General features: G+C 34.2%; 1 protein-coding gene and 1 long non-coding RNA gene across 2 annotated transcripts in view; one reads left to right on the top strand and one right to left on the bottom strand.

Annotated features, from left to right (window-relative positions):
* Positions 1 to 14,958, bottom strand: part of LOC116428656 (C-terminal Src kinase) — a 47,308-nt gene that overhangs the window by 7,713 nt on the left and 24,637 nt on the right. The window lies entirely within an intron of this gene.
* Positions 13,219 to 14,667, top strand: LOC143175031 (uncharacterized). Its single transcript, XR_012999622.1, has 3 exons — positions 13,219 to 13,287; positions 14,021 to 14,356; positions 14,462 to 14,667. It is a non-coding gene; the product is annotated as an uncharacterized LOC143175031 (long non-coding RNA).

The following is a 14,958-nucleotide window of genomic DNA, read 5'->3' as shown; positions in this document are numbered from 1 at the left end:
AATATATAGGGTATACCTAGTAACTGAGACAAACTATAACTCTGTTCCTGATGAAGATAGAAAAAATCGTGAAGGAAATCTTTAACATTATTGGAAGAGCTACACATAATACCAACTTTTTCCTAAATGCACTGATATAGTTGAAAAGTGCGACTGCGCTTTTTTTTTAAATGAGAGTTTATGGTTCTTTTTACATAGTTTTTTTTTGCATAATTTTATGAAAGAAAGGTTTAAGATACAATCACTGGGAATTCAATATTTTTCGAGGTATTTTAGCAATTTTTCGAATTGTATACTGTATTAGTCTTCGAATTTTCACTTCCAATTCTTAAGAACATAAAAAATTTTCCCATAATATAAGAATAACAGACTGATTTCCGATAGTAGTGTTATGATTGAGGTAGTTACCACTGTGAGCCAGTCGAAGACAAACTAGGTCATAAAAACCTTCTACATCCCTTACAGCAGATTGCTGCGGTGAGTAGTATCACGTCGCACTTGTATCTATATACTTCTTCCGACTAGTAATAGAGTAACTAAAGACAACTAGAACAGAATAATCGCTTAACGTAGAAGTTCACTTGTCGTTAGTTATTGTTTTAAAAATCAGAAGAAGTATGCAGGTACAAGTTTATATCTACAATATTACAATACGTGATCAAATGTTCCATTTTACACAACACACTAGGAGAAAAATATGTATGAACTGTATAAGTAGATCATGTAATAGCTATTTTGATATGGTAAGAAATTTAAAAATTCCGTATTTTTTGTTTATATTTCACACCTAGAATTTGTATGTAGAATTAACATTTAGCAAGAGGAACTGCGATTTTTCTTCAAATTTTTAGGTGATTAAATTTTTCATTATAAAATACACAATTTGAACGGGAAACTTAAGTACTTTGGTTTTGAAGTAACTCACATTTTCAGTTACCAACAAGTTTCTGAACCCAATGATTTAAAACGTTAGGTCAGAACATAATATATTCTTTACATGGTTTACAGAAAAAACAGTAAACGATACGACGGATTAGTAAAATCATCAGTAAAATTCAAATCACCGTCAATTATCCAAAACGGTCAAATCTAGTCAAAATTCTTTCGACATAAGATCTGAACAGCGCTGCACGAGACTCGGACAGTTAAGACTGCATGATTCACCTATCTTCTAAATAAGAACAAGTTACGAAGAAGACGAACTAAAAAAAGTGTCAAGGACTGCCGACCGGTGGCATGTCAATTGACGAAAATAATATTGATATTTATCGAAGCGAGCCACCGAAATGTTTAGATAGTCTTTGCTGTCCTCTTGTATCGAAGGAGATAATGTTTTCATCAAACCGTTCTTATCGTCAACTGATACGCCGTAGAAGGAAAAAACGAGCATGGCTATCGTGTATCGCGAAGACAAAATGAACGCTTGAACCACATGCTCTCGCGGACCGAATCCCCCACGACGGCGCAGATCTTTATGGTCGTGACTCGCGTAACCGAATCTCTAACGCACACTCTTGGCAAACGCAGCGCCGAAACATTCTTGATAAGTCTCAATTACAAAAACTGTTTGCTGAAAATGGTATGACTGGCTGACAGTTGGTGATGACTGAATTCACTGCGCAATAATAGGCTAAGAAGAGATCGGTTAATCGTTTCACTGGGTTGAACAAAAAATATCGTCGGTAAATTTAGGGGAAAAGAATTTATTTGGAAACGAATCATTTATTACTAAAGGTTTATTTTTATTTTTATTCGAAAACGGATCATTTATTAATAAAGATTTATTTGTATTTTTATTCGAAAACAAATCATTCATTGTTAAAGGTTTATCTTTATTTTTATTCCAAAACCAATCATTTATTAAAAGCACCTGGAAAGAGATAACTCCTTGAAAAATTTCACAAATTCATAAAGATTTTGCCAACAAAGCGTTCTGTTTAAATCGATACTTCGTTTGACTCTGATCATGCTCACGCCAGTATAAAAGTAAATCAATACTTATTTTATTGCAGATTTTCGTTTATTATTGAAATACATTTACACTGGTTCTTTCTTAAATGAACGACATTAAGAATCTAGAAAACAACTGAGATTACGATTCCTGCTTTATTGAACAGATAATGTTAGTTGAATGTTTAAATAATTCCGGAGTAGATCAGAAATATATACTACAGGATGATGTAATACTTGTTGCTACTTTTATGTAACTGACAATTTAATCAAGAAGAGTGTGATCTTATATGAAAAAGTAAATGAAAAATATACAATGGAATGTTTTCATTTTTCATGAATATATTAAATATATTTACCGTGATAACCGCCTGTAATTTTTATCAACCGTGAAAAATGTCGCATACGTTACAAGTAGCGTTCAAGTTGAAAGTCAAATAACGTATTGGAAAAATGAGAGTAGGAAGTATAATGTCATCTTCTGTACACTCCAAACCTTTCACCCTTATATTTTCATGAATTTAAACCAATAAGAAAGACCTTGCAAGGTGGCGAGACTTATTATCACGAAAGACCTTATTATCTTATCAGGTAAATTAAATTTACTTTATAAAATAGCAGACTGTTCTTTTTTTAATATTATAAAAGTTTGTAAATTTGTATAAGAAAAATTAAATTTCTCCTAATACCGATAAAATGAATAAATATTCCAAGTATTAGAATTTGCAACTTTATTTGATTACTCAATTATAACCGATTAATAATAGACTATTCATATTTTAAACAATTATCGATCTGATTTTCCAAGTGTTCTATTTTTATCGAGTGTTAAAAGACACCTATCAAAATTCTAATTTCAAGTTATGATCCAAACTCAATAATTTTCCCTCGATGAATTTTCCAATTTATCTTATAATGAATATCAAATTAATTTAGCGGTATATGCTTTTATTAGAATATATTACATAATTTCAGCAATATAATTTAATTATGTATCTCTTGATAGAAATGAGTACATACAAAAGGACGGTGAAAATAGTAATAAAGATTTTCCGATTAGTATTGATCCCTAGACGAGGCCGGCTTCGATCCAAAGTAACCAGCCGTCCGAAAAACGAGAATCGTGTCGCGAAACTGCAGCGGAAAAGGTGTCCCCATTAAAGTTTATGAGGTAAAACGACTGCAGTGTACACACCGTCGCACCATATTTAATCCTCCATCTGTGGACTAAAGGTGAGCATTTAATAAGGCTGTTAGTTTAAGTGGCCATTGTTCCAACGGCGTGCAACGGCCATCCGCCTGTCCCGTCCGCATTGTAATGTGCTAAACTCCGATAGATGGACATGCGTGGAAGATGAATCACGACCGCGTATTTTCGTAATGGCTGGAAAACTACTAAATCCGCTTTGAACACGTCAAACGCGTTGCGGGGATCCGCCGAAGCCGTGGGCCGATCAACGATCGACCACGCCAATATTAGCAGAACCATTTGAATCCAATAAATGGTAGTATTCACGCAATTTTCTATACTTTTCATTGCTGTTACAACGATGCACGATGTATCGTAAAACATAATTAAATAGTTATCTTTGTAAGGTACATGCGCATGGTGGAAGCCAATAATTTGAAGCCAATTGTATCACATTATACATCCGCGATAAATATTCAAAGTCTATACAAGGTGGACCACGAAGCGTGATCAGCTTAGATTATTCTGCTACTAGTTCGATCGAAAAAATTTGTTGTTAAAATAACGGTTCGAGGAGAGCTTTAAGATGATTCTATCAAATTTGTTGTGAACCCTTTTCCCAAAGTTATCAAGGTTACCCTCAGTTTTTTTACAAGTAAACCTACAATTCTTTTACACCCATCTTTTGGGAGATAGTGATACGAATTCAATAAGCATCACAACAAATATTTTTTTCTGAATCTAGAAAAACTGAAGAAAATTCTTAGTTGGAAGAGCTTTGCGAGATTCTGAAAGATGATTAAAGAGAAATAACAAGTCACACTGTTGTACACTTTCTAGAGTTATTGATAAATTAGTATTAGTCATTATTGACTTGATTCGTCGCGTACTGTTCGTAAACATTTCATTATGTATCTTGGAACACATTTAATGACATCGAACGTGAACTGTTAGTAGTGTTTCGTGATCTCCGCAAATTAAAAGGGATCCTGATAACTCTGAGAAACAAAGGGTTGACAACAAATTTGATAGAATCATTTTAATGCTTTCATTCAACCACGTTATTTTAACAAACAAAATTTCCGATTGAACCGCTGGCAGCAGAATAATCTAAGCTAATCACGCTTCGTGGTCCACCCCGTATAAAAATATAGAAAAAAATCTACTTTGGACTACTTAGTTGGACCGCTTACATTGAAGTGTCTTAAACCCACTTAAAAGACAGTCTGTTTAACTTTTTCGTCCTTGAATATATATTTTTCCTCTGAATCGAAGAGAGGGCCAAGAACAACTAATTTAAAGTGATACTGAACCTTATCAGTGAAAGAAATAAGATAAGCGTAATAACAATAGTAATTCGTACTTAAGTTGTTAGCCATAAACGAAGATCCTCGTGTGGTACAATTTTCCTTCGTCTTTACGGTGTATTCTAGTTTTTGGGTAATTTCAAATATTCGTGTTACCTATGTGTACCATTCGGGACGAAAGGGTTAAAAATGAAACGGTATCCGTAGAATTGTAACTGTTATAACTAGATTACGTTATAACTAGATAGCCAAATACAAGTTTCTAAGAATTTAATTAGGAATAGCAGTAGAACGCACTTAATTTCTTTTCCAATTAAATAGGCCAAGGAGCTATTTATTTGGAGCACGTAAGATTTTTTTAAAATCTGTGCCAGCTATTAGGAGATTAAAGGGATACATTTAGTTTTTTAATGGAATGATATATTAATGGCTCTTATTAAACCTAGAAATATTTATTTATACCTTGTTCACTTATTTGGCATAGTTAACATAGTTTATAACTTTCTGTAACACTAAATTATTGGTCTTACTTACAGGTGTGAAATCGTTAACGAAGTTTGTATGGGGTCGTATAGGACATATTGTATTTAATAGTTTCAGCATTCAACGTGTTAATGGACGCGCTGCTACTGTGCAGTTCTCACGTCCTAAGTCTATCGTAAAGGCTCGCATACACGTTGAAATATACGGTGATGCAAGCATCGTTACAAGCGACAGATTAAAATTTTTAAAGCTATCGTGATACATGTTGCACTCAAACAAAAAGTGAAAAAGGCTCAAACCCATCACTTGTAGCGGTGCCGGCATCGTCACATGTTTCAACGTGAATTAGAGCCTTTAACCAGTGAACTGTGTTTGACGCGTATACACGTCATCTTAAAACTCAAAATGATTCTAATCTTTTCTACGATGAATTAGTTATTTTTTCGAATACACATGTTATGCTTCTTCATTTTGCTTTAGTTTTTTGCCAAAATATATTATAGGTACACTTTTACTGCATTTATCAAGTATATACTTCATTGCTTGAGTTTATTGCGCGCACAATCAGAGATTTTTGAAACTAAATTCCACAGTTAACGGGTTAAAACTAAAAGTGCACAGGGGAAGAGGAATTGGCCGCACGCTCCACCGCAGTCCTTCCAGGAAACATAGTAGCTGAGCCTTCGCAACCCGGCATTCGGTGAACATAAAACGCTGCCGCTGCGTAGAAACGAAATTCGACGTCAATGTTCGTTACATCTCACTCCCTCGTATTCTGTTCCGTCTACTTTCTTCGTCACGCGGCTCAGCCAATAACGTCAAGTGTTGTTCTACAGCTATTGACACGAGCATCCTGACAAGAGAACTTTTTCAATCGGCACACGCCGATTTTAATGAAACTTATGTGAGACATAGTTCTAAAGAAAATGTTTCATACGTATGTTTTCTTATCGGCCAACATTAATTTTGGAAAGATGAAAACACCCCTCAGTTCAGAGTTAAAAGTATATTTTTTATTATATCTCTGAAACTAGAGAGTGCAGAAAAGAAACTTTTTTTAAATTGTTCGCCTCGAAATGAATAAAGTCGATTTCTCTTCTACATCCCCTAGTTTCAGAGATGTTCTAAAAAATATACTTTCAACCCTCGACTTTGAGGGGCGTTTTCACCCGTTCACAGTGGGTGTTGGTTGATAAGAAAAAATGTGTCAAATATTTTCTTAAGAGTCACGTTTCACATAAATTTCATAAAAATCTGCGTGTGCTGGTTGAAAAGGTTGCTTTATGAGTGGAAGAGTTGTCTTGATTTTTTAGCTCCAAAAATTGGCTCAGACCGTGAGAACTGTATGAAATGTATTTTCTATCTACTATCCTACTGATCGTTCAATTTTATAGCGTCGCACACTATTCTGTACAACTTGCTAGTTGAAAGCAACCAGCCAGAAGCTTCCGTTTCGAATTTCTAGGTGTATTTCTAGGGTTTATGAAGCACTCAACGTTTGCGACGATGCATTATCGTTAAAAGTTAGGAGGATCTCGGTGCAGAATAAGCATGACTTTATCGAACCCTAGGTAACTAGATGATTTCTAAACTACGAAGACTCAAACACAAATAATGTGGAGTAATAACAGTATAATTTAATTTATACTTCTATACATACACATGTATTGTAGCATAATTTAACGTAAGAATATCAACTTAACAAAATGCATTGAAGTATATCCTATTGGTTGCCTGAACATTTTAATAAACCAGAACACGTGCTGTATGATATTATTAAAATATTTCATAGTTAACTGCGCAATTTCGTATTTCATTTCCGTATTGCTCGACACAACACACAGTAATAGCATCATTATACGAATTCAATGATTCGTTCTAGGTAAATACTATGAATCACCGATGTGACTTGTATTACATGAAATCCTTCAAACGCGATTACGTCAATATTAACCTGTTATCTGAAGAAAACTGGCTGATAGGCAACATTTAAATCGTATATTAATTAACCATTTAAGTGCCAGGTATCGCTGGTACTCATAAATTACTCATAATCCAAAATTTTTATCTCTGTAATATTACGTTTATTGCGTGCATTATTTGTTAAGTATGTATAATTATAAGTTCGCATTATGTAGACATGCACTGGTCAATAAAAATATTTAAGATCGATATATTTGTCATAAAAATGGACACGTTAGACGTGTGTTATTCGTTTTCAATCAAATACATAAGGTGATTCATAAATAAGCCAGTACTGTAGGAGATAAATCCACACCCCAAGACAAGTAAAATACACTTTAGATTTCGAGTTATGGATAATTAAAGGAAATGCTCTAAATGATTTTAAATTGATTTTAAATACTCTTGTAAACCAGTACAGTGAACATTGGATAATTGCAATACTCAACGGGACCGGAAATTTACAATTAGGAAGAGTTAGAATCGAATCCACCCCAAGAAACGAAAATTTTAGCACGGCGAGCGTAGGAAAGGACAATACGAGTGATAAAAAAACAAAGACTCATAGTCGAAGCATTCAGCAACATTAAAAGCTCGCTTTGAGCTGGAAACCTTTAATTCAGAAATGAAATATTTTATTTTTGACTTTCGATGAGTGCAACTTTCACCATCATGTTTGCTATGTTTGTCTGATTAAAATGAGACAAAACACAATAGAATTACGATCACAATTACTTGTATTGGGTCATCCCATACATAATACAGTGTTTTATATTTTTTTTATTTTTAAAAATAAAAATAAACAAAACTGTTTTTAATCTAAAACATATTCTCCTTCATTATTCATAAGTTGTCTATCTATACATTATAATTACTTTAAAAAAAATTGTGTTTACTTTTATCTTTAGAAATAAAAGAAATATAAAACACCACATTATTTATGGAATGACCCAATGTTATAAATGATTGAAATTTCGGATATAGAAAAGAACTGAATAAAAAAGAAAGAGACGTTGAAGTCGTCGAGTTCGACTGGAGTCGGATCGTGTTACATTCTTCAACCGCGACCGGTCGTCGAGCGCTATGGTGTGTTAAGGGGGGAAATACCTTTAGACGGATGAAAACGAGCTAATCTTTATGAATTTTTTTGTAAAGGAAAGGATTGTTTTACATTTTTGCAACTTTGGTTATCATTTATTATATTCTTTCTCTATTACAACGTCTTCTTTGTTTTCCAAAATATTTAAAAATGGCGGAGTTATGTCCCTGTTTTTCGAGAAGGTTGTGGTGCGACTTATTAAATGGTGTAAACTCTAGCATTGGCTACAATTATTTGAAACAAACCAGAAAGACATATTTCGATAACTAACATTTACAGTTTGTAGATGAACCTAAAGAAAGCGAAAAATATTGAAAATTGAAAAAATGGCACGCTTTTAAACAGAAACTTTGAATTTTACATGAAATTTTCGCTATATTTTGCTATAAAAAGATACTTTTATTTACAATTTATTTCATATCTCTAGGTTCTAGCGCGTGAATATATACCTGCGGTGGGCTACCGCCTATGAGTCCCGATAGCATCAGAAGGGCTCCGAATTTCGCTTTAAAACTTTGGCACCATACTCTTAAGATGTTATACTAACATCCTATAGAAAAAAAAAATATTGCGATTTTTTAAGGTTCTAAAGGTATTTCCCCCTTTAAAGGTTCATTTCCCCCAAATCGATAAAATTAGATCCATTTACACACGTCGTGTTTAGACTTATTTTAATGAGAGGAATCTCAATATTCTATCGGTACTACGATTAAGAAGGTAAGGTTAAAATTATTGCAATTAAAATTTTCTTCATTGCATGTTTATACTTGACGCGTGTGGTATCTCTCTGATCTGTGTCTGTCTCTCTTCTCCTCGGTGTATTCATTTTCTAACCCTGTCCACTAGAATCACGTTACACTGAGCTCCAGACAATGAGTAGTGGGGAGAAGAGTAGGGATGATGCAGTGGAATTAAGCCGGGCAGATTTCTTTGGAATTTAAGCGAGCATCACTGTACTATGTTTCCTGAAAGGCCAAGGTGAAGCGTGCGGCCGAGTCTCCTTACCCCTGTGCACTATTGGCTTAAGGAAGCTCGGTATAGACATGGTGGAGAAACTGTACATTTTTGTTCCATGTTTATTTACATACACAAGTAAAACGCAAATTTCCATAAGCATCCGCGAACTAGATTTTTGCATCCGTGCTTCGCAGTTCCGACTTCAAGGTAAATTCACATGTCGCAGATCGATCGTATGAGTCAGACGCGATCCGCAAATACCAGGTAAACATTCTCGATTGCGTTCTGCACACTTGACATAATTTTCCATTCCATTTCGAAGGTATCAACGGCCGCGAAAAAAGTAATTAACAATACAAAATGTTCGCCGAAGCCTCGGATCAACAATCTCGCCCGTCGACTTCATCATTAAAACGTTGAAAACAGGTTTCGAACTGAATGCTGATACAAGAGATCGGCGCTTTCTACCAGGAATTGAGAACAGTTATGGTATCGGTTTTGGTTCCTGAAAGAATTACAAGAAACCAAAACAATATACAGAACTCTGTCTCTGATTCTTGGTTTCTGTTTTGGTTCTTTAGAACCGACATTATATTGGTTCTGTGTCGGTTCCATAACTGTTATTCTTAGGTTCTCTATTAATTCTACGTTCTGCGATCGTTATTATTGATTCTATATAAATTGTGGTTCGATTTTAAACTGTAGTAACCCATACAAAACCACGCATAACAATTAAAAACATAGAATCGATGCAGAACGAAAATATAACAGTAATGGAACCGATATACCGGTTCTGAGGACCCGAAACCAATATAGGTCAGACCGGATACATCCGTAAAACAGTTATGGATATTCTTTTTTTATCTTCATAACTGTTTCAGTCAAAATCGTGTAACAGTTCTTTTCGGAACCGTTTCGATTACTGCTTTCTACAAATCGGAAATTTATATTTCATACCGCGTTGAATAACAAACAAAGTGAGTGAGGTCGTATTCAAATCTTTATTTTAACCCTTTGCACTCGGGGACTCCGAAACAGAGCCATTTAAAATTTATCATTACGAACTGTAAAACTTGGTCATTAAATATATTATAACATTTATATCTATAATTGATAAGAAACAGTAAAATACATCTATGACTTTTCTTTTCATGCACGTGTCATTTATTTATATATTAATATGCTCTTTCTATTAAAATTACTTCGAGTCGCTGATAATGTCGTTAAGAAAAAGCTTCAAGTGCACAGGATTAAAAAGAGTTATGTCCGTCATATATGGATAATTCAAAGGGGAAGCGAAATTCCGTCGGTTCCGGCAGTATTAGCGATCAGAGTCATCACCGGAGAAACAAATCCGTTGCACAAACAAATATTGAATAATTCAACCAGAGTTTTATCCTTGGTCGGTGTCTATGACGAGCACGTTATGTCATGCGAAAATATGTAGCTGCAGTCGAACATACTAATACAGGAATCGGAGTTACGCAAACACCGGTGGCCAAGTTTCGTCGTTCGCTTTTCGAATTTCGAATAAAACGTGCCGCGTGCGCGCTGATAGCGAAACGGACTTTCTCGCTATCCCTTCCGACTTCGATGGCACGTTCCTCTCACTGAATACTTCTTATTGGTGAACGTTACACTTTTCACCGCTTCACCTTGAAAGAAAGACTCGAGGAAGGTTGTTGGCTCTTTCGCGACATCTACTCGAATTTTTCACTTCCTTATGCGTTTTAACATTAAAACTGTCGACCGTTTAATAAGAACGCCCAGTTTTTGTAATTCTTCAAGTTTTTACTTGATGTCTTGATGTCTGACTGACAAGTTTATTTGATGTATGAAAAGCAAGACATAAAGGAAAAAAGTTTGTTTATCCTCGTTGAAGCTTTTTATTTAAACACGTTTTGCGCATTCAGTTTCCTCACAAGTATTCCAATAATAATACTCATAATTAGACTGCATGTTTTTATGCAAATCTGCAAGTGTAAAATTCCACAGAATGTACATGACATGGAGAAGTATAGGAAGAGCTCAGATTTACAGAATCTAATAATTGATCAATTTTGCAACAAAATGTATTCTCTAAGAAAATAAGAAAAAGACTTGCTTCATTTTTTAGTTTTCAAGAGGTAATAAATTACTATTTAATTATCAAATTATTGTTTTTATTCCTCAATTTGAACGAAGGACATATGTTACACCAGCCATCTGACCAGTCCCTACAGTAAGCAATAATTTGTTTTTTCGTTGTCCTCAGAAAGTTATAAAATTTAACATACTCCCTTTTTTTAGCATCCATTCAATTCCGTTCTTAAAGATTTGAATTTCTATAAAAATCTGTATTAAATTCTGCAAAAATCATCATTAATTCGATGAAACTTCAATAGTTACAGAGTCTAGCTTCGTGTCGCGAAAGTTTGACCAGCATAATTTCGGGAAAAAAGTTTCCGAACGATTTGATGCGAAACACAAACGAAGTGCAACAGAGTAATGAATTAACTAAACTTCATTCATCGGAGGAGCCTCGTAGAAATATGGTTTCCGGGATGTAGCAAGTGCATTACATTATCGGAGATATGTAGAACGAACCGTTTACCTGGGAAAATGAAATTTTAATATTTATCAGTGACCGTGTCCATGTTGTCCGCGTGTTTGACGATAACCATGAAATTAGTTAAGTGCTCGGTTACGATCGAATTTATCGCCGGCTAATGGAAGCTACGCAAACTACCCGGAAGATCGGAGATAATATTATTTTGGGTATATTATACACAATTTGAGTCAGTTCGTTCCAGACTGCTGCTTATCGGGGCTAATTAACGAAGTGTAGAGTATCCGAACGGGAAATCACGAGGAATGCGTATATATTTGCTGAGAAGATACTGATTAACAACATGACGCGGAAGTCGAGAGATTTCAGAGTCTTTCAAGATTTAGATAAGAATAGCATGTGAACTATTATTACGACTCTGCTGACTACTTGAAAATTTCTACTAAAGTGATTAGAAAAAGAGGATTCAGGATTATAAAAGTGATTAGATAATAATTTCCAAGTGAGAAATAAATATAATAGATACATTTTAACTTTTATAATCCTGAATCCTTTCTTTCTAATCACTTTAGTACAAATTTTCAAGTACATTTAGTACAAATTTTCATGTTGAGAAATAAATATTTTCGAAGTTATGAACAATTTTTAATTTTAGTTGAAACGAATAATGTTACAAGAATTGTTGTATTGCATGCAAATAATAAATTATTTTTCCATTTTTTTCGCTTCATTTTTCCATTTTCATATATCCTTAATATCATTGAGATAAAGCATTGCAAACTAATTCAAAGATTTCTAATTAATTTAAAAAAATTTTCTAAACATTCCTTAACCCTTTGCATTCCGAATATTTTCAATACCTTAATAGTGTATCTCTATAGCGAAACTATCAAGAACCTAAAATTTCGTTTCAAAAAAGAAAAATTACAAATATTTATAGATATGCATTTTTTATTTCCTTTTGTCAATTTGTTTGATTTGAGTAAAAAGAAAAAGAATTTAACAATTTGAAATCAATCATATGAAATCTGTAATGTAAATTGTGTCTCTATAGCAGAACCGGTGGAGTGCAAAGAGTTAATATTTTATTGTACACATCTTTTCTATTTTTTAACGTAATTCTACTATGTTGACTATTGAAAAAAGTCAATAATTAGTAACCAAAAATTTCTTAATTCATCTTTCAGTAATTAAAGTCTTTAGAATTGTTTACTGATAAAAGAGCTCAAAAAAACGAAGTGTAATCATTATTTTTTAGATTAATATTCAAAAGAAAAATTTTGTTTATGTATCAGTTATTCTGAAGCTTATTTACAGATTACCAATAGCTAAAGTATTAAGGAAATCTTAAGATTTTAAGAGTAAAAGAATCAATTTTGTTACTAATTTTTAATTCTTGTAGACATTGGAATGTCTCCATCAAATGATTTTCAGAAATTCTCAGCATTAATAGAGTCATTGCAGGGACTACCACACGCTGCACAACAACAAAAAGCGACCGATACGGTAACGTGCGCCAGTAAGGCAACTGTGTAATTTCGTTATGCATATAATTTCGTGAGGATATTAATTTTATAACATAACCAGTAATCAGAGACATGCGATCTATGAGACGGTTACGAGGTGCAGAGTCACTCGTTTTTCCAAGATAGTATGGAATTAAATATGTAGCTGCGTCCCCTTTCTTCAGTCAGTATAACAATAAATAGCACGCGAAATAGTATGACAGTATTGTGATCAACTAACTTCTTATTATTTATTGAACATTTTTTTCCTCTGAACTTTTCTTTAGGTAAGATCAATGTTATTTCACACGCAAAAAGTTTACAAAATTTGAATTGAGAGATCAAGTGCACAATCGAACATTAATCGCTTCAAGAGAAATAAAAAGTGGTTTACAGTATTGAAAATCGTAATTTTTAAATCCGTATTAATAGAAACTTTCATTTTTCATCTGAAGAGTACTATCTATTGCTCCAAAGTTCCGAACCCTTTTATATATCCCCTTGTGTTATGAAAGAAATAAAAACTTATCATTTTTTGTAAAACGAATAATGAATTTGCCAAAGACATAGTACTGTTCATTGATACGCCCTACAAATCTAATATGTATAACAAATTTATTAATTCTAAATCACCAATCTTTCATCACGTTAAGCGCCACGAAAATCTTGAACGTTTTATACACGACTTGTTCCTACGTAGCAAACGTAAATAGGAACAATTATTAATTATTTGGCATCAGAATTCTTACATTATACTATTGTTAACTTATTTATGTTATTAGATATATGTAATTTTTTTATTAGACATATTGTAATTTTTTTCAAGCAATTCAGAACTGTCGGTCATCGGTGACTGATACGGCATTTAACGTGTTAAGTAATAAGTAATGTATCCAAATATTGGTGGACACTAATGACTTTACTTTTAATATGACCACTTTAAAGTACATTAAAAAGAAAGTCGGGGTGTTAATGAGGATAAGAAGGTTCCCTTGTAAGGTTAATTATTCAAATCCACAGGATCTCATCTCCAGAAGCCAAAGACTTCAAGAATATTAATATGCGAATCAACTATCCCTGGAAAGGTACACAAGAGCGCATGTATATGCCCAGGAGAAGCAGCGGATCCGATAAAATCAAGTGTACGCGTGAGAAACGAGGTTATCAGCCATGCAAATCCCCGTGAAGCTTCCCAAGCCAGCCGAATTTCTCGTGTCTAGCCGGTGCTTCCCCGGAAGCCGGCTCGAACGAACCGGCCGATTCCTCGAGCCAGGTGTTCCTTGTTAGGTGATGCAATTAACATGAGCAAACGGAAATTCGGGTGCGTGGATCTCGCATGGCGACGCCGAAGGAAAGGTAACGCGACTGGCTCGAATAATAAATTATCGGATCGCACGATCCTCCCTCTTGGAAATGCGCGCTGTACAATTTCCAGCGCCAACGAACCGTTCACTTTTTCAGCGTTCCGCTCGAGGCTTTATTTACAAAGTCACCGTGCGCGATTCGGATTCCGATGGGAAATAGCCGGAAACAATGATGCTCAGGAACTTATTATGCGGTAACGCCGGATGCGCGAAAAACACGGAACCGCTCTGTTGCTTAATGAAATAAGAATCCCCTGTACGCGATACCGTACAGACTGTGTTTGTTACGATATCTTGTGATGATTTTAACCAGTTAACACATTGTTAACGGGTAATTTTACGCAGGTACTGTCCCATGTCGCCTGTTATTATTTTTTGTAATTACATAAGAAAGTGAAACAATCTGCATAAACTTCAATATCATTTATTTATACGTAATGAATTGAAATGGAACTTTTATATAACTTTTGCAATGTTTTATGTTGCCCTGCGTTTCAAAAATTGAAATGGCTAATGCAAGTGCAAACACGAGTTAACTCGTAACCGGTCAACAATGTGTTAACTGCGTTCAACGAGTATACATGTCGTCTTAAA

The sequence above is a fragment of the Nomia melanderi genome, chromosome 10, assembly GCF_051020985.1.
Source record: "Nomia melanderi isolate GNS246 chromosome 10, iyNomMela1, whole genome shotgun sequence".
In the NCBI taxonomy this organism is placed as follows: Eukaryota; Metazoa; Arthropoda; class Insecta; order Hymenoptera; family Halictidae; genus Nomia; species Nomia melanderi.
This window is presented reverse-complemented; position numbering and strand designations above follow the sequence as displayed.